This window comes from Pelodiscus sinensis, chromosome 12 (assembly GCF_052426305.1).
Source record: "Pelodiscus sinensis isolate ZL-2025 chromosome 12, ASM5242630v1, whole genome shotgun sequence".
Classification (NCBI taxonomy): Eukaryota; Metazoa; Chordata; order Testudines; family Trionychidae; genus Pelodiscus; species Pelodiscus sinensis.
The window spans coordinates 6,512,041-6,538,496 of NC_143063.1; the positions used below are offsets into that span (position 1 = coordinate 6,512,041).

The 26,456-nt window shown below is 49.5% G+C and overlaps 1 protein-coding gene across 4 annotated transcripts in view; it reads left to right on the plus strand.

The window, feature by feature from the left end:
* The first annotated feature begins 14,797 nt into the window (after positions 1-14,797).
* The window catches only part of NLRC5 (NLR family CARD domain containing 5), an 89,759-nt gene continuing 78,100 nt past the window's right edge, over positions 14,798-26,456 (plus strand). For 2 of the 4 annotated variants that reach the window (XM_075940384.2, XM_075940388.2), the window contains exon 1: positions 16,558-20,349. The gene's annotated coding sequence lies outside the window, so the exon portion shown is untranslated. The other 2 variants (XM_075940385.2, XM_075940386.2) reach the window with 2 other exon arrangements.

Sequence of the window (26,456 nt, forward strand, 5' to 3'; positions counted from 1 at the left end):
TAGGTCGGAAGGGCCTATGCTCACCCCATCACAAGGAGGAACAAATATTAAACACAAGTCCACGAATCATATGGTTATCAAAATAAAAATAGGAGATCAGAATTATCCCATTGCACGAAAGCATATTAAAAACATGGTTTCTCCAAAAGGTTTGATGCCCCCTGTGAAGGGGTGAATCACAAAAGTCCCCTTGGGTTGTCCCTCTGGTGTGCTGATCATGTCACTGATACCCGCCTTCCTGCTCTTGATGGCTCCCCACTAACCTGTTCTAGTGGACCAGGTCTTCTGGTGTCTCCCCACCTAGGCACAGAGTTGGGGGTTGCTCCCTGTCTCCCTGCACCTCACAGAGCAGCCTAGACACTGAACCAGTTCAGCTCCAAAAGGGCTCAGCACCCAGGAAACCAACCCCTCAAAGGGATCATATAAATTTGCCTTCCTCTACACTGCAGCGTTTTCCCAGAAAAACTATACTTACATCCACACTGCTATTGCATTCTTTCAACAGAACGTTGAAAGAACGGAGGGGTTTCTCTGATAGCAGTGAGGCTATGTCTACACTAAAGAGTTTTTCTGGGATACAACTCTGCCACGTCCAGAGAATGCGTCCGCTTTTTCGGATCAGTTTCCAAAAAAAGTGGGTGCATTCTTTCAGAAGCCTTGTATTCCTCATTTTATGAGGAACAAGGGCTCTTCTAAAAGAAGAGCTTTTTCCCACAGTTGGCCTGGTGTAGACAGGCCAAGTGTCAGAAAAGCCTCTTCCAAAAAAAGAACCAGAAAAAGGTATGCAAATTGTGATTCGCAATTTGCGTACCTTTTTCCGAAAAAGAACTGCAGTGTAGACATAGCCTTTTTCTGAAAAAGTTTTTTTTTCGGAAAAAGGTGGGTGTGGACGTGGAAGAGGGGTTTTTGAAAGAAGAGGCCTCCAGGAAATAACACAGGTGCCCTGGTGGACACTCCGTCCACAGTAATCACAGCTCTAGAGTTCCTGTCTCCTGCCAGCTCTTAAAGCTGCAGGCACCTGGGACAAGTCTTGTGGCAGGAAGCCGGCCCTGGGAGCTGCATCTCTCCCTGCCACAAAATTCTGAATGATGGCCCAGCCTCAAGCCCCCCGAGACCTTCCTGGCCCTCACAGGGAGCAACACCAGGGCTCCCAGGACCCAGCCAGGGGCAGCAAACGCTGTGCGCCCGCCTGGTTTGGAGAGGAGATCCTGTCCCTCCTTGAGCTGTGGGGGGGAGGAGGAGCCCCTGCAGGATCTCTGCTCCCGGCGCAGAAACGCCGATACCTGTGGCCGGATGGCTGAGGCCCTGGCGGAGAGAGGCTATGCTCCCAGACATTAGAACAGGTCCAGAGCAATGTCAAAGAGCTCCGCCAGGGCCAGGGAGCACAGCTCTCTCTCACCGGGGCAGAACCCCCTCCTGCCCCTACTTTAATGAGCTCTACAAGATCCTGGGGGGTGGGGAAGCCCTTTTCCCACCTGGAGGGGTGGGCTCAAGATGCCCGTTGTGGCCTGCCCGGAGCTCCCTGCAGAGGAGGAGGAGGAACAGCAGGTGCAGGAGGAGGAGGAGATGGCAAGCACCGTGACTCTGACCCCGGGGCCTAGACGTGTCGCAGGCATCCTCTAACGGCAGGGAGGAATCATCAGGTGAGCGCTCTGTTTTCCACACACACAGGGCGGGGGAGGCGGGTGCAGAGGGGATGGGGTGTGAGCGTCACTCGGCTGCTCGGCCTGGACATCGTGCCACAGTCAGTGCACGTGGAAGCACAGGCAGAGCCAGTCTGCACCACACGGCCTCAGGAGGCAGCCCCGGAGCATTCCCGGGATCCTGCTCACAGGCTCAGGGGAGGCCACACACACATCTGACCCCTATAGGGGATGCTCTCAGGAGGACGCCGTGCCACCACTGGAAGCAGGCTGCACACAAGGGCTCATGCATGGCCTCCCCCCACAGCCCCAGGAGCGCCGCACACGCACACGGGAATTCTTTTTATACTGGCCCAGCACCATGAGCATGCTCAGTACAGCTGGAGGGGCAGGACTTTCTCTGCCCACCGTGTGCTGCTACCCCACACTAGGTCGGAAGGGCCTATGCTCACCCCATCACAAGGAGGAAAAAATATTAAACACACACGAGGCACCATCCGCTCCTGTGGACAGCGCTGCCAGCGCAGGTGTGTGTGCAGGCCCCATGGAAGGCCAGGCTGCTCCAGGCCCCTCCCTGATCATAGGATCCCAGTGTGGCCGGATACTTCCCTTGCCTGCTTGTCCATGGGGGGAAGAGGGGGTGAGGAAGCAGGAAGCATGGTCCCCTGGGCACCTTGGGGCCCCGTAAGGCAGGGCCTGCTGAGCAGCCCACACATGGCCTTGCTCCCAGGACATCCCCATCTTCTGGCCTGAGGACTGTTGCTCACTACTCACAGAGGCGGGCACGGCCTCAGGGACAGTGTCTGTGTGGATCATAGATCGCCTCTCCCTCTTTATTCTCCACAGCCAGGCCGGCCATCGCTGAGGGGCGATCCGCGCCATCCAAGCCAGCCGCCCAACCCCGAGGGAGCCGCAAGTGCACAAGGGTCCAAGAGGACCTCCTGAGGCAGCATGTGGGCGTCCTGAGTGACCTGCAGCAGACCCTGGCCCAGAAGGTCCGGGAGGACACTGAGTGGCAGAACACATGTGGGACCAGGTTGTGCGGCAGGGCGACAATATGTGTGCCATCATGTGGGAAATGGTGGCACACTGAGCTGCTGTCCTTGGTCCTGCCTCCCATCCTCCTGCCCCCCCTGCTTTGCCCATTCCCCCACCCCTGACCCCTAAGTACTCCAGGATCCGACCAGGGGCCGTGCGCAGCTTGACCTGCTGCTCACATACAGGGAGGAACTAATAGGGGAAGTAGCGTTGGGTGACAACCTGGGAAGCAGTGATCACGAGATGGTAGATTTCAGGATCCTGACCAAAGGAAGAAAGGAGAGTAGTAAAATACACACCTTGGACTTCAGAAAAGCAGACTTTGACTCTCTCAGAGACCTGATGGGCAGAATCCCCTAGGATGCTAACATGAAGGGGAAAAGAGCCCAGGAGAGCTGGCAGTATTTTAAAGAAGCCTTATTGAAGGCACCATCCTGAGGCGTAACAAGAGGAGTAAATATGGTAGGAGGCCAGATTGGCTTAGAGGGGAAATCCTTGGTGAACTTAAGCACAAAAAGGAAGCTTACAAAAAGTGGAAACTTGGACAGATGACTAGGGAGGGGTATAAATGTATAGCTCGAGAATGCAGAGGAGTTATCAGGAAGGCGAAAGTGCAATTGGATTTGCAGCTGGCAAGGGATGTGAATGATAACAAGAAAGCTTTCTACAGGCATGTTAACAAGAAGAAGGTGATCAGAGAGGGTGTGCGGCCCCTACTGGATGAGAGCAGTAACCTAGTGACAGATGATGTGGGGAAAGCTGAAGTACAGCCATTCCCCGACTTACGAACAGATTACATTCCGAATAGCTGGTCGTAACTCGATTTGTTCATAAGTTGGAAATACCCCAAACGAAGCACTCGAAGCATAACCAAGCACCAACAAAACAGCAATCAACAACGAAAAATAGAACGACACGAAAAAAACAACACTACTGCAACAACAGCAAACTTTATTTAACAAACATGAACATGAAATACAAAACACAATGCAGAGTCCTGAACTTGGGACGGATGAATCCCAAGCATTGTTACAGGCTGGGGACCAACGAGCTAAGTAGTAGTTCTGCAGAAAAGGACCTGGAGATTACAGTGGATGAGAAGCTGGACATGAGTCGTCAGTGTGCCCTTGTTGCCAAGAAGGCTAATGACATATTAGGTTGCATTAAGAGGAGCATTGCCAGCAGATCCAGAGATGTCATTATTCCCCTTTATTCAGCTCTGGTAAGGCCACATCTGGAGTATTGTGATCACTTTCCCCTCTTCCAAGTGCTTCAAAATGGATTCCTTGAGGATCCCCTCCAGGATTTTTCCAGGGACTGAGGTAAGGCTGACTGGTCTGTAGTTCCCTGGATTGTCCTTCTTCCCTTTTTTGAAGATGGGCACTACATTTGCCTTTTTCCAGTCATCCGGGATCTCCCCCGATCTCCACGAGTTTTCAAAGATAATGGAAAAAGCTCCGCAATGACATTTGCGAACTCCCTCAGTACCCTCGGATGCATTAAATCAGGGCCCATGGATTTGTGTATGTTTAGCTTTTCTACATAGCTTTTCCTAACTTGTTCTTTCCCCACCAAGGGATGTCCACCTCCTTCCCATACTGCATTACCTACTGCATTTGTCTGGGAGCTAACCTTGTCCATGAAGACAGAGGCGAAGAAAGCATTGAGTACTTCAGCTTTTCCCACATCATCTGTCACTAGGTTACCTCCCTCATCCAGTAAGGACCCCACACCCTCTCTGATCACCCTCTTAGGGTGTGTCTAGACTACATGCCTCCGTTGACGGAGGCATGTAGATTAGACAGATCGGCAGAGGGAAATGAAGCCGCGATTAAAATAATCACGGCTTCATTTAAATTTAAATGGCTGCCCCGCTCTGCCGATCAGCTGTTTGTCAGCAGATCGGGGCAGTCTGGACACGCCGCGTCGACAAAGAAGCCTTTCTTGATCGGCACAGGTATGCCTCGTGAAACCAGGTTTACCTGTGCCGATAAAGAAAGGCTTCTTTGTCGACGCGGCGCGTCCATACTGTCCCGATCTGCCGACAAACAGCTGATAAGCAGAGCGGGCAGCCATTTAAATTTAAATGAAGCCGCGATTATTTTAATCGCGGCTTCATTTCCCTCTGCCAATCTGTCTAATCTACATGCCTCCGTCGACAGAGGCATGGAGTCTAGACACACCCTTATTGCTAACATGCCTGTAGAAACCTTTCTTGTTATCCTTCACATCCCTTGCCGCCTGCAATTCCAATTGCACTTTTTCCTTCCTGATAACTCCCCGGCATTCTCGAGCAATATATTTATACTCCTCCCTAGTCATCTGTCCAAGTTTCCACTTCTTGTAAGCTTCCTTTTTGTGTTTAAGCTCACCAAGGATTTCCCTGGTAAGCCAATACGGTCGCCTACCATATTTGCTTTTCTTGCTGCTCACTGGGATGGTTTCTTCCTGTGCCTTCAATAAGGCTTTTTTAAAATACTGCCAGCTTTCCTGGACTCCTTTCCCCTCATTCCATGAGGAGTACAGCTAGTTTGGAATAGAAGCCTAATCCGAACTAGCTACTCCGTGCCGCGTGTAGCCGCACGGCACAGGGTTCGAACTAGCCGGGATTTAAAAATGGCGGCGCCCGGCTTATGCAAATAAAGTCCGGGAAATTCAAATCCCGGGCTTTATTTGCAAGTGCGGTATGCCTACATTACCCCGCTAGTTCGAACTAGCGGGGTAGTGTAGACATACCCAGAGAGATATGCACAGTGGTTGCTCCTCACAGGTAACAAATATTTACACTAGGCCTGATAATAAACAAAAGTGTTTTTATTAAACACAAAAAGTAGAATTTAGGTAGTTAAAAGTGAAAACAGCTCAAATAAAGCTAAGTTGTGACCTGGGGCAGGGGATTGAGGTGCAGAATCTGGGAGGGGGTATGGGCTCGGGGGGGAGGGAGCATTTGGGTTGTGTGGGGTTGGGGATAGAAGTGGGGGAGGGAGGGGCTGAGGTGCCAGAGGCAGGCTCTGGCCAGAAAACTTACCTGTGAGACTCCCAGCCAGCAGCCCAGCATGTTTCTCAGAAAGGAGCTTGCCCTGCCCCTGCGCAGGCTGCAGGGCCATGTGCTCTGTGAATAAGAGCCTGAGGGGAGAAGGGAGGGTTCTTCACTTGCAAGAAAATGGCTAATTGTGCTGGGGAAGGAGCAGCACCACTTCCCCCTCCCCCCTGCTCAGTTTGTGAGTGGCAGGGAGAGGGTGGGGCAAGTAGGGGAGTCTGCCTGAGGGTCCCTGCTGCATCTGTGGGCCAGATCTGGTGACTTGGCAGGCTGGATCCAGCCTGCAGAGGGTGTTTTCCCCAGGCCTGGTGTACAGCTTCTTCAGAGTTCTTTGGGTGTGCCAGGCAGTTTGGGTGTGATGGCTTCCCACTGCTTAAATAGACTCCCCCAGGGCAGAAACTCTTTGTTTGGCATCCCCTTTCCCATGAAAAATACCAGGTTCAAAATGGATTCCAGTACGAGGGGGCATGGTCACATGTCTTTCTACAGCCAACCAGCTGTTTGATCTTACAGGGCAAACAAGGCTATTCCCAGGTCGCTGAGTTGACTACCCAGCCATTAGTTTCCAGGTCATCAGTGATAACCTTCATTAGCACACTTAGATTCACACTTCATATTTCTAACTTCACATGCAAGAATGATATATGCCCGAAACCAGAATATACAGATCCAGCAGATTGTGATTGTAACTATAGAATTGATATGTTACATGGCCCATTTTGCATAAAGCATCTTCAGGTTATGCATCTTCATAGTCATAATCCAATTTTCACAAAGCATGAGGGAGACTTTCATATTCCCCACAAGGGGGCTCTACAGTTCTTGAAAAGTGAGGCTCTATTTCTGCTACTGGTGGTTTATATTATATATATTAGAATGTCTGTCATAAGAACGGCCGTACTGAGTCAGACCAACGAACCATCTAGCCCAGTATCCTGTCTGCCTACAGTGGCCAATATCAATGCCTCAGAGGGAGGGAACACAACAGGTAATCCTTACACGATCCCTCTCTGTCACCCATTTCCAGACAAACAGAGGCTAGGGATACCATTCCTACCCATCCGGGCTAATAGCCATTGGTAGACCTAACTTCCATGAATCTATTTAGCTCTTTTTTGAACCCTGTTAAAGTCCTAGCCTTCACCACATCCTCTGGCAAGGAGTTCCACAGGTTGACTATGCCCTGAGTAAAGAAAAACTTCCTTCTGTTTGTTTTAAACCTGTTGCCTATTAATTTCATTTGGTGACCCCTAGTTCTCATATTGTGTGAACAGGTAAATAACTTTTCCTTATTCACTTTTTCCACAGCAGTCATGATTTTATAGACCTCTATCATATCCCCCTTTAGTCTCCTCTTTTCTAAGCTGAAAAGTCCAAGTCTTTTTAATCTTTCACCATATGGAACCCGTTCCAAACCCCGGATCATTTTTGTTGCTCTTTTCTGAACCTGTCTGCATATCTGTTTGTTCAAGAACTCCTCCTAAATGATACGAGCTACAACCACCAAATTTGGTATGCCGTTTCCTCCTCTCCTTGCTTAAAGCCAGGTCAGGGTTTGCTTGTGCCAGGACAACTGGAAGCCCTGAGAAAAGGATTGTTTTCCACAACATGTAAAGAGAGGGGCTGCCCTTCAGAGGGACGTGATATGAGAGTGGCTACTGGGGGCAGAGTCCACAGGGGAGAGCTATCATGCAGAGTGTCCACTGGGGGTGGCCGTACCACCAAGAGAGTAGTCAGCAGAGCTGGGGCTCCGCCATCTTGCCTGCCAGCACACTGGTAAGTGGCCCTCCTGCCCCAAACCTCCCCCCTCCCCAGCCCTTGGCTGCAGCACTGTGGGTATGTCTACACTACCACCCTAGTTCGAACTAGGGTGGTTAATGTAGGCCACCGAAGTTGCAAATGAAGCCCGGGATTTGAATTTCCCGGGCTTCATTTGCATCTTGCCGGGCGCCGCCATTTTTAAATGTCCGCTAGTTCGGACTCCATGCCCGCGGCTATACGGACTAGGTAGTTTGGATTAGGCTTCCTATTCCGAACTACCATTACTCCTCGTGGAACGAGGTGTACCGGTAGCTTGGAATAGGAAGCCTAATCCGAACTACCTAGTCAGTGCCGTGTGTAGCCTCAGGAACGGAGTCCAAACTAGCGGACATTTAAAAATGGCGGCGCCCGGCAAGATGCAAATGAAGCCCGGGAAATTCAAATCCCGGGCTTTATTTGCAACTTTGGTTGTCTACATTAACCACCCTTGTTCGAACTAGGGTGGTAGTGTAGACATACCCTGTGTGTGTGGGCGGGGAAACAGGCCCCATGCAGGGGAAGTGGGGTGGCATGGGGTATGTGTGAGAGAACAGACCCCTGTTGGGTGAGGGAGTTTTTGTGGGGAGAGTTGTGGGGGGCAGGGAATGGGAGAGAACAGGCCCTTGGCCTCTGCCTCCCCTCACTCCCCCACCCACATCCCCAAAGCCTGCCCTGAAGGACCTGGGCAACATTGGGTAAGTCTGCTGGAGTTTTCTTATTTATGTGGCAAACCCATGTGGAAATGCTCTGTGGTCTACACTCTAGTGGCTAGCACAAGAGAGCGGGCGCCCACTGGCCTAAGTTCCACACTCAGTTCAGCTATGGTCTTACTGTGAGATCTTGAGCAAGTCACTCCCTAGCTCTGTGCCTCAGCTTCCGCATTTGCAGAATGGGGAATTCCTTGAACTCAGGGGAGGGTTTTTGAAGTATCCGTGACTCTTATTGAGCCCCTCAAAGGAAGATGCTCTGAGATAACACTGAGGAGCCAGGTGGTTTTAGATCATTTCTGGGCTTAGTCACTGATATACAGGCTTGCCTGAGCTTCTTTCCAGGCAGCCAAAAGGCCCTGAGACCTTGCTTGTGCTGGGAAGATCCTGCTTGTTCTCACCGCTGTGTCTGTATATTTTAAATATCTCCTGTTCAACAGGCCCAAAGTCCTCATCTCTTTAGCAGCCCAGCCCATATTGTGGACATGAAATGAAGCCACTTGCCTTCTCTCCCCCCTTGCTGCTGTGGCTGGATCCAGCAGTCACCTTCTATTTATCTCACTTTGGCACCAAAACGGCAAGGCAGTGCCAGGGACTTCCCGGCGTGGTCCGGGGCAATGTTCATTGTGCCAGTATAAACAGAAAGTGGGTAGGATTCCATTTCTGGTTGTCTCTCCCTCCAACCTGTTTGAAGCAAACCAACCTTTGTCACTTCTTGCAGCTAGTCGTAGCTGCTTGTGAAGGGCTCATCCTGCGACAGGGCAGCAGGAAGGGCGCTGCTGGTTTTGGCTGCGGTTAGCTCAGTCAAAGCTGGGCAACCCGTGCCTACACCAACCGCATTTACATCGGTTGCCTAACTGCAATGTTGACATAGCCTCAGGTGAAGCAGGGAGCAGCTGCAGGGGACCTACCACTCGAGCGTGGGTCCAACTATACCCCCAAAATAGAGTGTGGCTGCGAGAGGGGCAGGATCTCTTCCCAGCTACTAAGAACCTCTAGGCCTTTCCCCCCCATTGCTCACACTACCACCCCCAGGCCCTGTCACTGGCCTGCTAGCTCCAGCAGAGCTATGCAGGTATGAGTGGCCCAGAGCTGGGGAGCCTGCTCCAAGCATAGCTAGACCCTAACGCTATGTCTACACAGCAGTGTTATTTCGGAACAACTGATGTAATTCTGAAGGAACATAGTCCATGTCTACACTGCAAGCTGTTATTCTGACATAATGTCGAGCTGGAGAACTTCTTACTCTGACTCCTGTAACCCTCATTTTACGAGGAGTAAGGGAAGTTGGAGGAAGAGTCTATGTCTAGACTGCAGGCTTCCTTCGGAAGAAGCTTTTCTGGAAGAGATCTTCTGAAAAAACTTCTTCCGAATGAGTGTCCACACTGCCAAAGTGCATTGAAAAAGCAATCTGCTTTTTCGAAAGATAACATCCACACTGAATGGGTGCTAATTTAAGCTGTGAATACTATGGATGGAGTGGCCATCAGGGCACCTGTGCTTTTTCCTTTTTCCTCTTCTTTCAAAAGAACTCCCTCTTCCCTGTCCACACACGCCTTTTTCCGAAAGAGCTCTTTCAGAAAAAGGCTTCTTCCTCATAGAAAGAGGTTTACCAATGTCGGGAAGCCCATCTGTTCTTTCAATTTTTTTCGAAAGAACACAATTGCAATGTGGACGTATGTGAAGTTTTTTTGGAAAATTGGGTGTTTTCCAAAAAAAACTCTGTGGTGTAGACATAGCTAGAGTGCTCTTTCTCAGACTTCCTGCTGTGTAGACAATGCCAAAAGCTGAAATAAGCTATTTTGACTTAAGCTACGCAATTGACATAGCTCAAGCTGTGTAGCTTATTTCGGCTTTACCTCTACTGAGTAGATGTGCCCTACTTTACAAAACAGGGTCCCCAGCTTGCACCAAATGGCAGCTGATGTCTCTCATGTAGGATGTAGGATGCATCTACACTGCACTGGGGGTTGAAATAAGATACACAATTTGATCTACGCAAATTGCGTAGCTTATTTTGAGTCAATTTGGAAATAGCTTATTTCAAATCCTGGCACTGTCCATACAAAACTCATTTCTAAATGAATCGCTATTCTGAAATGTCCTTTACTCCTCATGGAATGAGGTGTGCAGGAACGTCGGAATAGCAAGCATGTTATATTTCAAAATAAAGGTGCATCCAAAAGATGCAGAGTAGCACTGCAGTAGATGTACTCAGAGGCTGTGTCTAGACTACATGCCTCTGTCGGGAGAGGCATGTAGATTAGGGTTGTAGGCAAAGGCAAATGAAGCCGCGATTTAAATGATCGCGGCTTCATTTACATTTACATGGCTGCCGCGCTGAGCTGACAAACAGCTGATCAGCTGTTTGTCGGCTCGCGCGCTAGTCTGGACGTTCCCCCTGTCGACATCAAAGCCCTTTGTCGGCAGCCCCGGTAAACCTCATTCCATGACAGAGGCATGTAATCTAGACACAGCCTAAGTGTCCTGGGACAGCACATCCCCTTCCTCTCTTACAGTGTCTTCTGAACCCCTCGCTGAGTGCAGCCCACCACTAGTATAGTTCAAAGGGGTCTCAGGAGCCATGCCTGCAGCCAGCCAAACAAGTTTTCAGATTTGCTTTGCATGGGTATATAAATAAGAGTTGTGTATGTGTAACCCACACACCTAGCACGGTTCACTGTTCATGTAGTGGCACTTACACCAATAACACTGGTCTACAATTTTTTAGAAGTCGTCTGCTTCAGAGATAAAATGTGCTATTTATTATGCATTTTGATGTGCTGAATTCAAATATGACAATTAAAACAACTGATTGGCTACTGTTTCCAAGATATTTAAGTTTTTACATTTTACGTCTATGTATATTGTGTAGATAGTAGAGTTTTAATCATAAATTGTAAACCTAGGTCTTTTCATGTGTTTATGGTATACCTGGGTGGTCGACAAATGCCTTTGATGTCGACACCTGCGCGTCCAGACTACAGCGCTGAGCCGACAAACAGCTGATCAGCTGTTTGTCGGCTCAGCGCGGCAGCCATGTAAATTTAAATGAAGTGGCAATTATTTAAATCGCCGCTTCATTTTCCTGTGCCTGGTAGCCTAATCTACATGCCTCTGGCGACAGAGGCATGTAGTCTAGACGTACCCTTAGCTTCACTTAACCTTGGAAATTTTCCACAGAGGTACTTGAAAGCTGCTTGTGTTTTGTCCATGGCCTTGATAAAGTTCTTCATCAGACCCAGCTTGATGTGTAAGGGTGGTAACAAAATCTTCCTTGATTCAACAAGTGGTGGATGCTGAACACTTTTCCTCCCAGGCTCCAATGACTGTCAGAGTGGCCAATCTATCTTGATGTAGTGGGAATCTCTTGCACGACTATCCCATTCGCAGAGAAAACAGCAGTACTTTGTGTATCCAGTCTGCAGACCAAGCAAGAGAGCAACAACCTTCAAATCACCACAAAGCTGCCACCGATGTTGGTCATAATTTATGCACCTCAGAAGTCGTTTCATGTTGTCATAGGTTTCCTTCATATGGACTGCATGACCAACTGGAATTGATGGCAATACATTGCCATTATGCAGCAAAACATCTTTAGACTCATCTTAGATGAATCAATGAACAGTCTCCACTCATCATTCATTGTTTTGCCTAAAAAGCAAGTACTGTCCAAACCCAGTCATAGATTTATTCATTGATCCAGTCAAAGATGTATTTTAGTCATTTCTGGTTTAAATTGAGATCCCTTCCCTTTATAACTCACTTATCCTCCGCCATTCCCAAGTCAAGGGTCATATATACTGACCCCATAGCATATCTTGAAAACTAGAGCCAATCAACAATTTTAAGCATCATTTTCGTTCTCAGTGACCCAGAATTAGTAAAGTTTGACTACATTTATTTCAGAAGCATTTTGGCTGTAGAGCAGTATAACAGGAAGAGATAAGAACAAGGGAGCTCTACAGCCTAAGCTGAGACCCAGCTAGCTTTAAGTGCAAGTGGTAGAGGCTCCTACACAAAGCTCCAGAGATCCCAGGTTCAAATCTGCCTGGTTGCAGTTACCTACACACACAAGAGGGAGAGAAGTGCTCTCCCTAGGCATAAATATCCTGTGGGATAGCCCTTTGATGTCAGCCTGGCTTCACCCTCTGCTGCACAGCATGTGCCCCCCAAAGCAAAGAATCACCTGATACACCCTTTTAGAATGGGTGTCCTGCTCCCTGCATTTTTGGCTTCTCTGCTGCTGACCACTGAGGATGAATAATTAGTTTGGCTTGCACTTGGGGATCTCACAGTCAGGCCTTTCCAACCCTACTGAATTAACTTGCCCTGAGGGACGTAGGATCCTCTCCGGAACACAGTGGTGTGAAAGACTGGGTCAGCGAATCTGTGGAAGGGGCAGGATTTGTGCTTCTATCTCCCACAACTTCCCTGTGCCTTAATATCCACCACTCCTCAGAGCACTGGCTTCTGCAACAAGAGCAGGTGGAAAGTTCTCACCAAAATGTGCTTTTTTCCCTATGAAATCTGCCTTTTGGACTAAATGGAATGTTTGGCAGGGAAAAAAAATCAGTTGTCTGAAAAAGGGATATTAAATGGCTTAATCAGTTTATCTACTAGTTCAGTGGTCCCCAACGTGGTACCCGTGGGCGCCATTGCCAGGGGCATTTATGTGCACTCGCTGAATGATCTGGGCCGGCCCTGCCCTGGGCGAGCGGCACATGCACAGTGCCGGCCCCGGGCGTGTGGTGCATGGGCAGACCCTGCCCCGGGCACGTGGCACAGGCCCCGGGCATGGCGCATGCGTGGCTCCGCCCCCGGACGCATGTCACGTGAGCAGCCCCATCCCCAGACGTGCGGCGCGTGAACGGCCCTGCCCCCGGACGCCCGGCTGCCCCAAAAGGTTGGGGACCACTGTGTTGATGGAATTTCTATCGACTAGTCAATTAGTTGAAAATGGGGGGAAACTGCAGAGCGGCAGAAGGGTTAGTTGTCAGGCTCTTAATACATTTAAAAGGCTGAAGCGCAGTGGGAGGGACCGCCTAGTGGCTCTTAATACATTTAAAAAGCACAAGTGCAGTTGGGGTACTGGACATGAGCTGGGAATCAGCTTCCCTGGCGCACGCCCAATACCCCCCCACACACACTGCGCTTCAGCCTTTTAAATGTATTCCTGGCAGGCGCCCAGTCTTCCACGCTGCACCTCTGCCTCCCCTGCACCCCCTGTGAAGATGGTGATGGCGGGAACCGGCTTTTAAGCCAGGTCCCCCAGCCCCGGCTCCAGCTCCTCCACCTTGTTGCCTCTCTCTGAAAGAAGCAGCAAGGGGGAAAACTGACTAGTTGAGTCACTAGTTGACTATCCGACAAGCATATATGCTCCCTGGATAGCCGACTAGTCGCTTACATCTTTAGTCTGAAATATTTGGACATGGGGAAGTCTCCCCATACAGTCCTATTCTGGCACCACCACTAGGGTTACCAGGTAGCTTAAGAAAAAATACCGGACAAACTTGATGGGGGAGGAGGGGAGGGGAGAGGGACCAACTGGAAGGGGAGCAGAGCTGGCCGGAGCGGGGGGGGGGGGGGACGGGAAGCAGGGCTGGCTAGGGGACATCGGGGAGGAGCGGTCGGCAGGAAGTAGAGCTGGTCGGGGCGGACCTGGGGGGAGCAGGGCTGGTTGGGAGGAGGGGGGAGAGAATCGGCCGGCGGGGAGCGGGACTTACCCAGGCATATGCAGATCCCAGGGCGCTGCCTGTCCCGTGCACAGTCCAGGCGAAGCACGAGCGAGTCCAGCTACGGCTCCACAACGCACTTGACCAGCGCTCAGGGGCACGGACAGGGCTTCTCCTCCCCCCCAAGGCATCACTCCCATGTCACACGCAACCAGAGGCCCCCAGTGCCAATCGCGCCCCACCTCCCAGCCGCTCCCCCTGCCTCCACCAGGCGCCCAGCTGGAAAACCAGAAAATACCAGACATTGCACGTGTCTGGTATTTTCTGATATTTTTTTTACCGGACAGAGGGCCCAAAAACTGGCCTGTCCGGTTGAACACCTGGCAACCCTACCCACCACTGCCAGGGGCCCAGCACTATCAGAACTGCGTGGGACTGTGGATTCCTGTGTGGGACTGTGGCTGGACTGAGTGGACTGGGGAGCTGTGGGGACTGTGGCTGGACTGAGTGGGTCTGGGGAGCTGTGGGGACTGTGGCTGGACTGAGTGGACTGGGGAGCTGAGTGGGACTGTGGCTGGACTGAGTGGACTGGGGAGCTGTGTGGGGACTGTGGCTGGACTGAGTGGGTCTGGGGAGCTGCGTGGGACTGTGGCTGGACTGGGGAGCTGCGGGGACTGCGCTGGACCCCTCGAGGCCTCCTCTGAAGAGCAGTGCCAAGCAAAACCTGCTCCCCGGACCAGACCCCCGCCCGCTCCCCACGCACCCGCCTCTGCCCCAGCGCAGAGCCTGGGGGTTCGCGCCCCACGGCGGCAGGCCCAATGGGAGTTGGCTCCGCGGTTTCGGGCGGGGGGTGCAGGCAGCGCGCCAGGAGCGGGCGGACGGAGGAGACGGGCCCGGGGGATGCGGGCTGCGGCGGGTCACATGGTTTCCCGGCAGAGGCGCGGCCGCCTCGCACCGACAAGTTATTTTCAGTTTCGAGCGGGGCAGCGCCATGCGGGGCGGCGGGCGGGGCGCGCAGGCAGCGCGGTGAGTACTCGCCCGAAGCCTCTTCGTGTCCGCCCCGGCCTGCCTCAGGGCCCCTCGCTCTCCGGCTGACAGCTGCACCTGAGCCTGCCGGCGGGGCCGAGGCACCGGGGCCGGCTCCCGCCGGGCTGGCAGCGCGAGTCCCCGGTACAAAGCGGGGCAGAAGCTCAGCGCGTGGGAACCCGGGGGGGGGGGGGTGTGGGAACCCCGCGCGGGGGCAGAGCAAAGCCGGGAAGCACCTCTGGAGAGGCCCGGGTCCAGGAGACGGGGTGAGACCTGCCTGCCAGGGGCCCTGCGGTCAGCTGGTCAGAGGGGAGCACGGTGGGCGCCGGCCCCTGCCACTGGATGCTTAGTTCATTCCCTGCCTTCCCTTGAAACACCGCGATTAAAATAGCAGCAGCTTCGTTTTCTGAAACTTTTAGAGGCGGCATTAGCCAGCATTGCAGCTGGCAATGTAACCCGCAGTGTCCCTGCTGTGTTTCCCCGGGCTCTTTCCCGAGTTCAGTGATGGGCAATAACCAGCCCATGGGCAGGACTCAGCTCACCAGGGTTAGCCCCTGGAGGGTGCTGACACTTTATTTACCTGTGTCTCTGCAGGTACAGTCACTTGCCGCTCCCGTTCGCCACAGTCTCAGCCAATGGGAGCTGCTTAAACAAGAGGAGAGGGTTTTTCTCTAGCCTGGGTGGGCTGGCAAGGACTGCTCTTCTAGCTGGACTGGAGCGCCTCTACCCATGGTGCTGCTTTGGCGGGGCTGGGCCTGTCCACATCCGGCAGGGTGCTACTCCAGCCCCTGCCAGTTAACTATATTTGGTAGGCATCACCCAGTTAATTGGTTAACCATTTACATCCCGGCTACGTCTAGACTGGCATGATTTTCGGAAAAGCGCGTCTAGATTGGCAGGACGCTTTTCCGCAAAAGCACTTTTGGCGGAAAAATTTTTGCAGAAAACAAATCTCTGCTGTCTACACTGGCCCTTGTGCGCAAAAGTTTTTCGGAAAAAGACTTTTGCCCAAACGGGAGCAGCATAGTATTTCCGCAAAAACACTGACAATCATACATGAGATCGTCAGTGCTTTTGCAGAAATTCAAGCGGCCAGTGTGGACCGTTGGCAAGTTTTTCAGGAAAAGCAGCTGCTTTTCCAGAAAAATTGGCCAGTCTAGACACAGCCCCCTAGTTGAAATAGTGAATGTTGATTTGAAATTGCTGTTCATCAACCTGGATAAAATCTTGAAATCACCACTAGATGCCTTTCTAAAAGATTCAGCCACAAGTTACTGAGGTTACTATTAAAAACAACAAGTAGTCCTGTGGCACCTTAGAGACTAACCAAAATATATAAATCATGAGTTTTCATGTGATCATGGGATCTCCATCAGATGAGTTGGAGTGGAAATAAACCAAGAGATATATAACAGCAGAAGTACCTGTTCATTGTAGCACCCATGTTAATGGGGGGTAATTAAGTGGGTTGGATGTGTCCCATACATAGCTTTTGACATAGAAATGCAGATGTTAAAGGCAGGAGAAATTGGTTTTGTAACGGGACAACCAGTTAATGTCTTTGTTCAAGCCCAGTCAATGACTCACAATTTAATATCCCTAGTTTAAGTGGCAGGCGGGCGGGGGGGGGGGCTGTAAGTGATGACCAGTGTTGTTTTGTTATTTTCCTTGTTGACTTCTGGGTACATGTCTGGCTCTGTCAGTCTGTTTCTTTACTTTCCCATGTGGGTATTTAAGTTTTAAGAATGCCTGATAAAGATCTTGCAGGTGTTTGTTTCTGTCTATGAGATTGGAGCAAATCTGGTTGTATGTTAGGGGTTGGTTGTAGACAATCGTTTGTGTGAAGTGTCTTGGATGGAAGCTAGAAGCATGGAGGTAAGAATAGCGGTCAGTAGGTTTTCAGTATAGGGTGGTGGTTGTGACTATCATCATAGGCGTGCGCAGCACATTTCATTAGGGTGTGCACCCACAGAATTTTTTTTAAATGTACTTTGACCCCCATTTGGCCATACCCCAACTCCCATTGGCCACACCTCTGAAGGTAACGCTCTTGGGGCAAGATGGACACATGACCAGAAGTAAAAGGTGTCATGTGATCCCCCTCTAAGGACTTTTCCCACCATCCTCCTACCAATAGGGATTAGTTTGGCCCCCACCAAATCCCTCTTATGCAACTATCCTGCAATTGCATTAACCCAACATGTGTGACATTACCTCGGGGGTGGAGAGGCGGGGGGAAGTGTTCCCTCTAACAGTTTCCTCCCATGAGCAGAATGAATTTTGTGTTGTGCACCAGTACTGAGTTCATGTGGCTTGTTTGGATGTGCCACTGTGGCACCCAAGTTATTAATAAATATCTTATGAACCTCGACCTTTTCCCTCTGCTGCCATGTCTCCCCTTGCTCCATCAGCTCCCCTGGTGCCTGCTGCCCCCCAGCTCCTCACCCTCCTCTGCTGTCCTGACTCCTGCCCTTCTCACTGCCCTCAGCCTTCCTGAGACCTGCCCCCCTCCATCAGCCCTTCTCTCCCCCCTGTGCCCACTCCTTCAGTAGCCCCACTCTGATCATGTGAGCTACCCCTCCTCATCCCCTCTCCTAACACCTCCCTCTACACACCTGCCCTGCCTCTCTCCTCTGGTACAGGTCCCTCCCCTGCAGGTGTCTGCCCTTCTGCTTCACCCCCAGAATCCCCTGCACCTTCCCTTATCCCTGCACCCTCCTGGTGCCTCCCCCTTCCCTCCTTGCCCCTGCCCGCTTTGCCCTCTTTTTCCCTGATGCCCACCCCCTCACCACCCTCTGCCCCCGTTCCCCTCATGCCTCTGTTCCCTCACACGTCTTGCTCCATCCCTGTCTTCCTCATGCCCACTCCTTCTTTGAAGCCTTCTCCCAGCACCTCCGCCTCCCCCTCTAACCCAATGCCCGTACCCTCTCCTCTCCCAGCATCACCCTGTCCCCCCTTCCACTGACATCTCCCATCCTGCCCTTTTCCTTATTGTCTCCACTTGTTCCCCTGGCATTTGTCTCTCCTCTACCCTGTCCCTTGGTGCCTTCCCCTCTTTTCTCCTGACCTGCCCCCTGCCCCTCAGCACATGCCCCTTCCTCTCCCACCTCTGCCCCCTATTTCCCCCCCCCTTCCATGCAGTGTTGCCATGCAGTGTTGCCGGGCGGGGCGGGGCCGAGGATGAGGCCGGGGCCCTGGGCGCAGAAGGGGCACTGTGTGGTGCTGCCGGGATGGGGCCGAGGATGGGGCCGGGCTCCTGGGCGCAGAAGGGGCGCTGCGTGGTGCTGCCGGGATGGGCGTGGCCAGGGCTGAGGACGGGGATGGGGCCCCAGACGCAGAAGGGGCGCCGCGTGGTGCTGCCGGGATGGGCGTGGCCGGGGCTGAGGACGGGGATGGGGCCCCAGGCGCAGAAGGGGTGCTGCGCGGTGCTGCCGGGATGGGCGGGGGCGCCCCCAGGCGCTGAAAGGGCGCCACGGGGTGCTGCTGGGCCAGGCGGTGCCCGGAGCGCAAAAATGGCTTGAGGCGGCATCTGTCGTCGGGCCCCAGCTGCTTCCACTGTCCATGCACTCTCTCTGCAGCGTAAGTGCCCTGTAGATGGCCACAGGGAAAATGAGGGGTTGCAGCTCCCCGTCTCAAATCCCCCTCATCCTCCTCCAGCAGCCGCTAGCCGGCCGAGACATTAGGGTGTGCCTGGGCACACCCGGCACACCCCCTGAGCATGCCTATGACTATCATTTATTTGTACTATAGTGTCAAGGAAGTGGATCTCTTATGTGGACTGGTCCAGGCTAAGGTTGATGGTGGGGTGGAAGTTGTTGAAATCCCTGTGCAATTCTCCAAGGCTCTCCTTCCAACGGGTCCAGATGATGATGTCATCAATATAGTGTAAATAGAGGAGGAGTGGTAGGGGACGAGAGCTGAGGAAACATAATTCAAGATCAGCCATAAAAATGTTGGCATATTGTGGGCCATACAGGTGCCCATACCAGTGCCACTGACTTAATATTGTTCACTTGGCAGTGAAACGGGCAGTGAAACGGGATTCCGATTTAAAGCCCTAACTTGAATTAGCTGGTATTCCTCCTGCAGTGAGGTTTACCAGCTAATTCGATTTAGGGGCTTTAAATCGGAATCACGTTTCACTGCCGCATGTAGACACGGGCAGTTACTTCAGGCTAGTCAATTTCTAAAATGGCGACCAGCCGGGAACATGCAAATCAAGAGCAGGATATTTAATTCTCGGGCTTGATTTGCAATTTCGGTTGCCCTCATTACCCTCCCTAGGTCGATCTGGGGGCTAGTGTAGACATACCCTGAGTTTCCTGTTACTGTTTCTCCCTCCTCCAACCCAGATTCTACCATACAATAAGACACAAAGGGAAACATGAGGGCCAGTAAACCTTGTCTTTTTATTCCGGTTTGTGAACTTGTAGTGGTAGCTGCTGAAGCTCATTGTTATCTAATCATATTACTAGGTTTCCATCATGTGATAGTGGGGCCTAGTAGATAAAACACTGAAGTGGGAACTGGGAAACCTGGTTCTCTTTGCAGCACTGTCACTGGCCTGCTGGCTGACTATAGGCAAGCCACTGCCTCTTTCTGTGCCTCAGTTTCCCCATCTGTAAAATACAGATATTGATATTACCCTTTGAGATACATGGAGGTAAAATCCTTTGCAAAAGCTAGGTATTATTAATGCATATTGGGTTGGATCATCATTTGGTATCAGTCAGCATGGCTTCATTGGTGCTCTGGTGACTGAACAGGAATATCTGATCTAGTTTTGAGCGCTTACCAAGCTGTTTTTCTGCAGTCACTCTGTGGCTCGCTAGTACAAAAGAACCTATCAATATACATATGTCTCTGTGCATTCCTGGACCATTTCACAGATTGCCTGAGTCCCCCTAATTTTGTGCCAAATTTTATCCAAAGGGAGCACCCTGAGCTTTTAGAATCTTCCCTTTAAATTCCTCAAGGCTATGTCTTTGCTTGGGAATTTTAGGGGGAAATTCCCATCGGTGCTTTTGGAACTATGGGTACGTTGAGGCTCCCACCAGTGTAACCTTTGTTTTGGCGGAGCTGGGATTTACACCCATTGGAGGCTTTCTGGATGGTTTTTTTAAGGTGTATTCCTTAGGAAGGGATGCCTTTTTTACCCAGTCTTCCCCCTGTATGTTTGGCATGAGTTCCTAATATATTTAACACACAAAAGGGCGGTTGCAAGGGGGAATTCCATATTGGTTTTACTTTCAGTTTTAATTGGGCCTTGTGGAGCGTGGGAGTGTACGTGTGTAGTAATTTGCAAGTAGTCCCTGAGATGTGCAGAAGTCAGAGCTAAAGAGAACACAATTTTGGGATTCTCTTATTTTGGAGTCTTTGTCTCTGTCCATTTCTGCAGTTGTTTGTGTGTCTTTCCCTAGGTAAGTACATGTTCTCCAGTGTCTGTGCAGCAGTTAAGTTCATGGTGGTCAGCATCACGTTTTGGTTTTTTGTTTCATGTGGGAGGGTAGAAAGCAGCTTGTGTACTTACTTGCATGAATAGTTTTTACTTATGTGCGTAGTCTCCTGTACAACAAAGGTGAGTAAAGGTCAGTCATTTATCCTGTAAAATCAATCTAAGTGTTCTGCTTTTTCCACTGATGTTTTGACCGTTTTACAGCTCAAGCGTTACAAAGGCTGTGATGGAAACCAAAATGTTTCTGTTTGGCTTTAAAAGCCCCTCTGCCTAGTTTGGAACCAGTATGTAGAACTCTGGCCCTGGCTACCTGTTGGGTTGCGTTGTGCTTTTATTTTGCAGTGCCATATCTGGAGAAGAGGACTGAAAGACCTGATGGACTTTAAGCTGATTTTCACACATTGTTTCCATATCCATGTACAATTTTTTTTCCTATTTACAAGAGTTCATATTCTGGACTAATCATCTTCCATTAGTACCCGTACTGTGTTTTGTGGTGTTATGGGCTAATCTTGTAAGCTATTACTTGCATGAGTAGTTTTTACTTATGTGCGTAGTCTCCTGTACAACAAAGGTGAGTAAAGGTCAGTCATTTATACTGTAAAATCAATCTAAGTGTTCTGCTGTGGAAGACTTAAATAATAGTCTCCCAGGGAATGACTACACTGCGTGGCTATTTGGGGATACCGGCGGTATCCCGAAATAGCTATCCCGTATCTTAACAAGCCACCCGTTATTTCAAAATATTTTTCAAAAAATAGTGGGAGTGCTATTTTGGCTTTTCTGTAACCCTCGTTCCACAAGAGTTAAGGGATGTCTTGAAATAGTGCATTATTTCGAAATTTGGCACTGTGTAGATGTGCCAAATTTCAAAATAAGCTATTTCGAAATAGAATCAAAAGAAGATAAGGAATTTTTTATGCCATTTTTATATTTGTTGTTGTTGAAATAGACACGTTTTTGTGGGAAGGTTCAATGATGATATTTGTTGATAGAAAAATATTCCATTGGAACATTTTTAGATGTTCTTTTTCTAAGGAAAGGCATTAGTGGATTTATTTTTATTTTCTCTTTGGCCACTGCCCCGTGTGCATGCGCCTTGTCGGGGCGTGGCAGCTTGTGTGTTCTTATGATCCCAGGAGCTAGGCCAGTGGGAGCTTAGTGCTCCTTAGGTTCGACCAAGCCGGAAAGGTCGGGGGGAGGGGGGAGGGGAGGGAGGAGCCAGACTAAGAATGCCCCAGGATTGGGAGTAGCTTTTGTTACAGAAACAGCAACAAAGAATTCCATCTCAGCTGTGTGTGAGAGCCTTCCAGAGTCACACAGTGACTTGTATGACTGCCAGTGGTGAGAGCACTATTGAAAGGCTGGCCAGAGACAGACCTGTGTTCATAGACTCATAGACTCATAGACTTTAAGGTCAGAAGGGACCATTATGATCATCTAGTCTGACCCCCTGCACAGTGCAGGCCACAAAATCTCACCCACCCCTCCTAGAATAATCCTCTCACCTATATCTCAGATATTGAAGCCTTCAAGTACTTTGAAGGCCCCAAGATGCAGAGAATCCTCCAGCTGTGATCTGTGCCCCATGCTACAGAGGAAGGCGAAAAACCTCCAGGGCCTCTGCCAATCTACCCTGGAGGAAAATTCCTTCCCGACCCCAAATATGGTGATCAGCTAAACCCTGAGCATGTGGGCAAGACTCATCAGCCAGACACCCAGAAAGTTCTCTGTAGTAACTCCTATCATCCCTCCATTGACCTATTTCCCACTGATAATGAATGGTCAATTAGTTACCAAGATCATGTTATCTCATCAAACCATCCCCTTCATAAACCCATCTAGTTTAATCTTGAAACCAGATAGATCTTTTGCCCCCACTACTTCCCTTGGTAGGCTGTTCCAGAACCTCACTCCTCTAATGGTTAGAAACCTTTGTCTAATCTCAAGTCTAAACTTCCTACTAACCAGCTTATATCCATTTGTTCTTGTGTCCACATTGGTATTAAACTTAAATAATTCCTCTCCCTCCCTGGTATTTATCCCTCTAATATATTTAAAAAGTGCAATCATGTCTCCCCTCAGCCTTCTTTTGGTTAAAGTAAACAAGCCAAGCTCCTTGAGTCTCCTTTCATAAGACAGGTTTTCCATTCCTTGGATCATCCTAGTGGCCCTTCTTTGTACCTGTTCCAGTTTGAATTCATCCTTCTTAAACATGGGAGACCAGAACTGCACACAGTATTCCAAATGGGGTCTCACCAACGCCTTGTATAATGGCACTAACACCTCCTTATCCCTACTGGAAATACCTCGCCTAATACATCCAAGATCGTATTAGCCTTTTTCACGGCCATGTCACAATGGCGGCTCATAGTCATTCTATAATCAACCAGGACTATACACCACTGTGTGTGAAGGTCAATGATGATGACTCTTTGGGCAACATGTTTTCATGCCAAATTTCAATGCAGAACAGAAGTTCATTTCCAAATTGCACACCTTAAAAACTGGATTTGGGATGGGAATGCTGATAGATCCTTAACTACAGCAGTTCTGTAAATGCTGGCATAATAAGTGTGCACAGAAAACAAGAACTGTCATTAAGAGTTTGCCTGCTAAAGCATCCAAAGCAGCTAAGAAAGTTGCTAATGTTTGGAAAGAATGAGAGTTTGGTGCAGGTGGTAGGACAAAGCTGGATTGTGATGGCAAGCACCACTTGGTCTGGTGACAAACAGTTTAGAAATCAGCCATTTTATCTTGAGAGTCAAAGTCTTTCAAATAAATGAACGGTACCTGATCAGTCCTCTTCCTGTCAGTGTACAGGAAAGGCATTTTTGATTGGTTTTGTCCTAAGAGTCATTGTGGAGAGGGTGGCGAGCTGCACTGTGCTCTTTGGCTTCAGCCTGAAAGCAGATTTGGCTGTTTTTCTCTGGATTCCTGAGAACGGGGCTGCTTCCCTTCTCCCCATATTTTGATGTTGTGCGAGTTCGCCTTTAGTTATAGAGAGTGGGGAAGGGGGCGTGGTCCTGTCTGTGCCGGAGATATTGGCATGCAGTGGGAAGCAGTGCCAGTACGCCCCAGCCTTCATCCATGGCTCGTATGGGAACTGGAGGGTAAAAGGGTTGCTGAGCGTTAGGCTGCTTGATTTGGGCCTAGTGCAAACTCAGGAATGAGAGAGTAGCCAGACTGGAAGGTAGTTTCTGCAGTCTCTGTTTCGTTTTGTGTGTAGGGGAGTTAAGATCTGCATATTTTCACTTCAGTTTGACTCAACACTACACCAGCAACTCCCCTTCTGACATTTGTACACCTCTAAACACTCAATTACCGAGTTAATACTTTACCCTGCAATTCTGCCTGTTGGGATCAGAATCTGTTTATGCCAAAAATGGTTGTACTTTACGAAACAAAGTCTTGTTGAAATGCAAATAAGAACATAAGAATGGCCACACTAGGTTATATCAAAGGTTCATCTAGACCAGTATCCTGTCTTCCCAGTGGCCTGTGCCAGATATTTAAATGGGAATGAATAGAATAGGTAATCAACAAGTGATCGCTCCCTCTCACCCATTTCCAGCTTCTAACAAACAGAAGCTAGGTACACTGTCTCTGTCCATACTGGTTAATAGCCATTGATGGACCTTTTCACCCTGGGCTCGTCTACATTGGCCCCTTTTCCGGAAGGGGCATGCTAATTTTTCAGATCGTAATAGGGAAATCCGCGGGGGATTTAAATATCCCCCGCGGCATTTAAATAAAAATGTCCGCCGCTTTTTTCCGGCTTTTAGAAAAGCCGGAAAAGAGCGTCTACACTGGCCCCGATCCGGCCCGATCCTCCGGAAAAAAGCCCTTTTCTGGAGGATCTCTTATTCCTACTTTGAAGTAGGAATAAGAGATCCTCCGGAAAAGGGCTTTTTTCCGGAGGATCGGGCCGGATCGGGGCCAGTGTAGACGCTCTTTTCCGGCTTTTCTAAAAGCCGGAAAAAAGCGGCGGACATTTTTATTTAAATGCCGCGGGGGATATTTAAATCCCCCGCGGATTTCCCTATTACGATCTGAAAAATTAGCATGCCCCTTCCGGAAAAGGGGCCAATGTAGACGAGCCCCCTGAGTTTATCTAGCTCTTTTTTGAACCCTGTTATAGTCCTGGTCTTCGCAACGTCCTCTGGCAAAGAGTTCCGCATGTTAACTGTGCATTGCGTGAAGAAAAACTTCCTTTTTTAAAAATCTGCTGCTTATTAATTTCATTTGGTGAGCCTTCATTTTTGTGTTATGGGAGCAAGTAAATAACTTTTCCTTATTTACTTTCTCCTCACCTGTCATGATTTTATAGACCTCTGTCCTATCCCCCCCTTAGTCTCCTCTTTTCTGAGTCCCAGTTTTATTAATCTCTCCTCATATAGCAGCCATTTCAAACTGAAACCCCTAATCATTTTTGTTACCCTTTTTTTTAACTTTTTCCAATGCCAAGATATCTTTTTGGAGATGAAGCAACTACATCTGCATGCAATATTCAAGATATGGGCATAGCATCTATTATATATTTTGAAGAGTTTGTTTGTTTGTGGTTTTGTTTGTGCAAAATAAAGTCATACTTTGAGATTACCTACAGATACCAAATTTTGCATAAACAATCCTGCCACTTAAATTAGTGGAATGTACTACTTTTTACACTTGAACATGCTGGGTGAAAGGTTTAAATGATTATTTTTGTTTTTCACTGGAAAAAAGTCATGACTAGGGATGTTAAACATCCGTTAATTGAATAATCGATTAACCTCATGAATTCTTATCAGTTACTCGACTATTCTATCTAAACCAGCTCCCCTCACGGACTGGCTGCCTGTTGTCCCACGCTGCTTCCTCTGAAACAGAGACAGTAGCGCAGGGTGGCAGCAGCCCCTGTCTGAGGGGTGGGATCTGAGCTCCCAGACCTGGTGTGAGCCAGAACTGAGCCAAGTTGCCTGTCTGCCTGGCTCCTAATACACTTTAAAAGCAGAACTGGAGCAAGGATAGATCCCTGTCCTGGCATGAGCCAGGACTGAGTGCAGCTGCAGGCCATCTTACTAAAAAATATACTGACAGAGGAGGAGAAATGCGTGTAGCCTATAGCATTAACTTATACGCTTTTGCTTATCAGTTAATCAACTACATGATTATGTCCCTAGTCATGACTATTATGATTAAAGTTCATAAACACTTTTGCTAGCAAAATTAAAATTGAGTCACCTATTCAACTGTCATTTTAGTGCAAGGAAAATGTTTACTGTTACAAATCACAAAATCATTCAAATTAGTTACAGAGGGTATGTCTACACTACCCCCCTAGTTCGAACTAGGGGGGTAATGTAGTCATACGGAGTTGCAAATGAAGCCCGGGATTTGAATTTCCCGGGCTTCATTTGCATGAAGCCGGCCGGCGCCATTTTTAAATGCCGGCTAGTTCGGACCCCGTGCCGCACGGCTACACGCGGCACAGACTAGCTAGTTCCATGAGGCGTACAGCTAGTTCGGATAGGAAGCCTAATCCGAACTAGCTAGTCCGTGCCGCATGTAGCCGTGCGGCACGGGGTCCGAACTAGCCGGCATTTAAAAATGGCGCCGGCCGGCTTCATGCAAATGAAGCCCGGGAAATTCAAATCCCGGGCTTCATTTGCAACTCCATATGACTACACTAACCCCCCTAGTTCGAACTAGGGGGGTAGTGTAGATATACCCAGAAAGAGTAATGGAAGCCTTACGAGTTTCTGATTAAAATTTACTATGTATGGTAATTATTAAATTAAATGAATGTTGGAAGTTGAATTCCTACAAATTTAAAACTGTTCTTTTATTTCCCTTGTGCAAGCACATTAATACAAATTCTATGACATTTATGTAATTTCTTGAACTTTCCTATAAGCGTAATCTACACAAAATGACTTTGCTCAGTGTGGCAAAGCTCTGGATGTGCCTGTGAGTCTGCGCTTCTGGTGGATAGCATTTAGCCTCAGAGGCTCACTGTGTCCCACCACACGGCCTCTTTCTTTTTACTAGAGGCAGGGTTCACAGCCTACCAAGCCATACTCATCATGA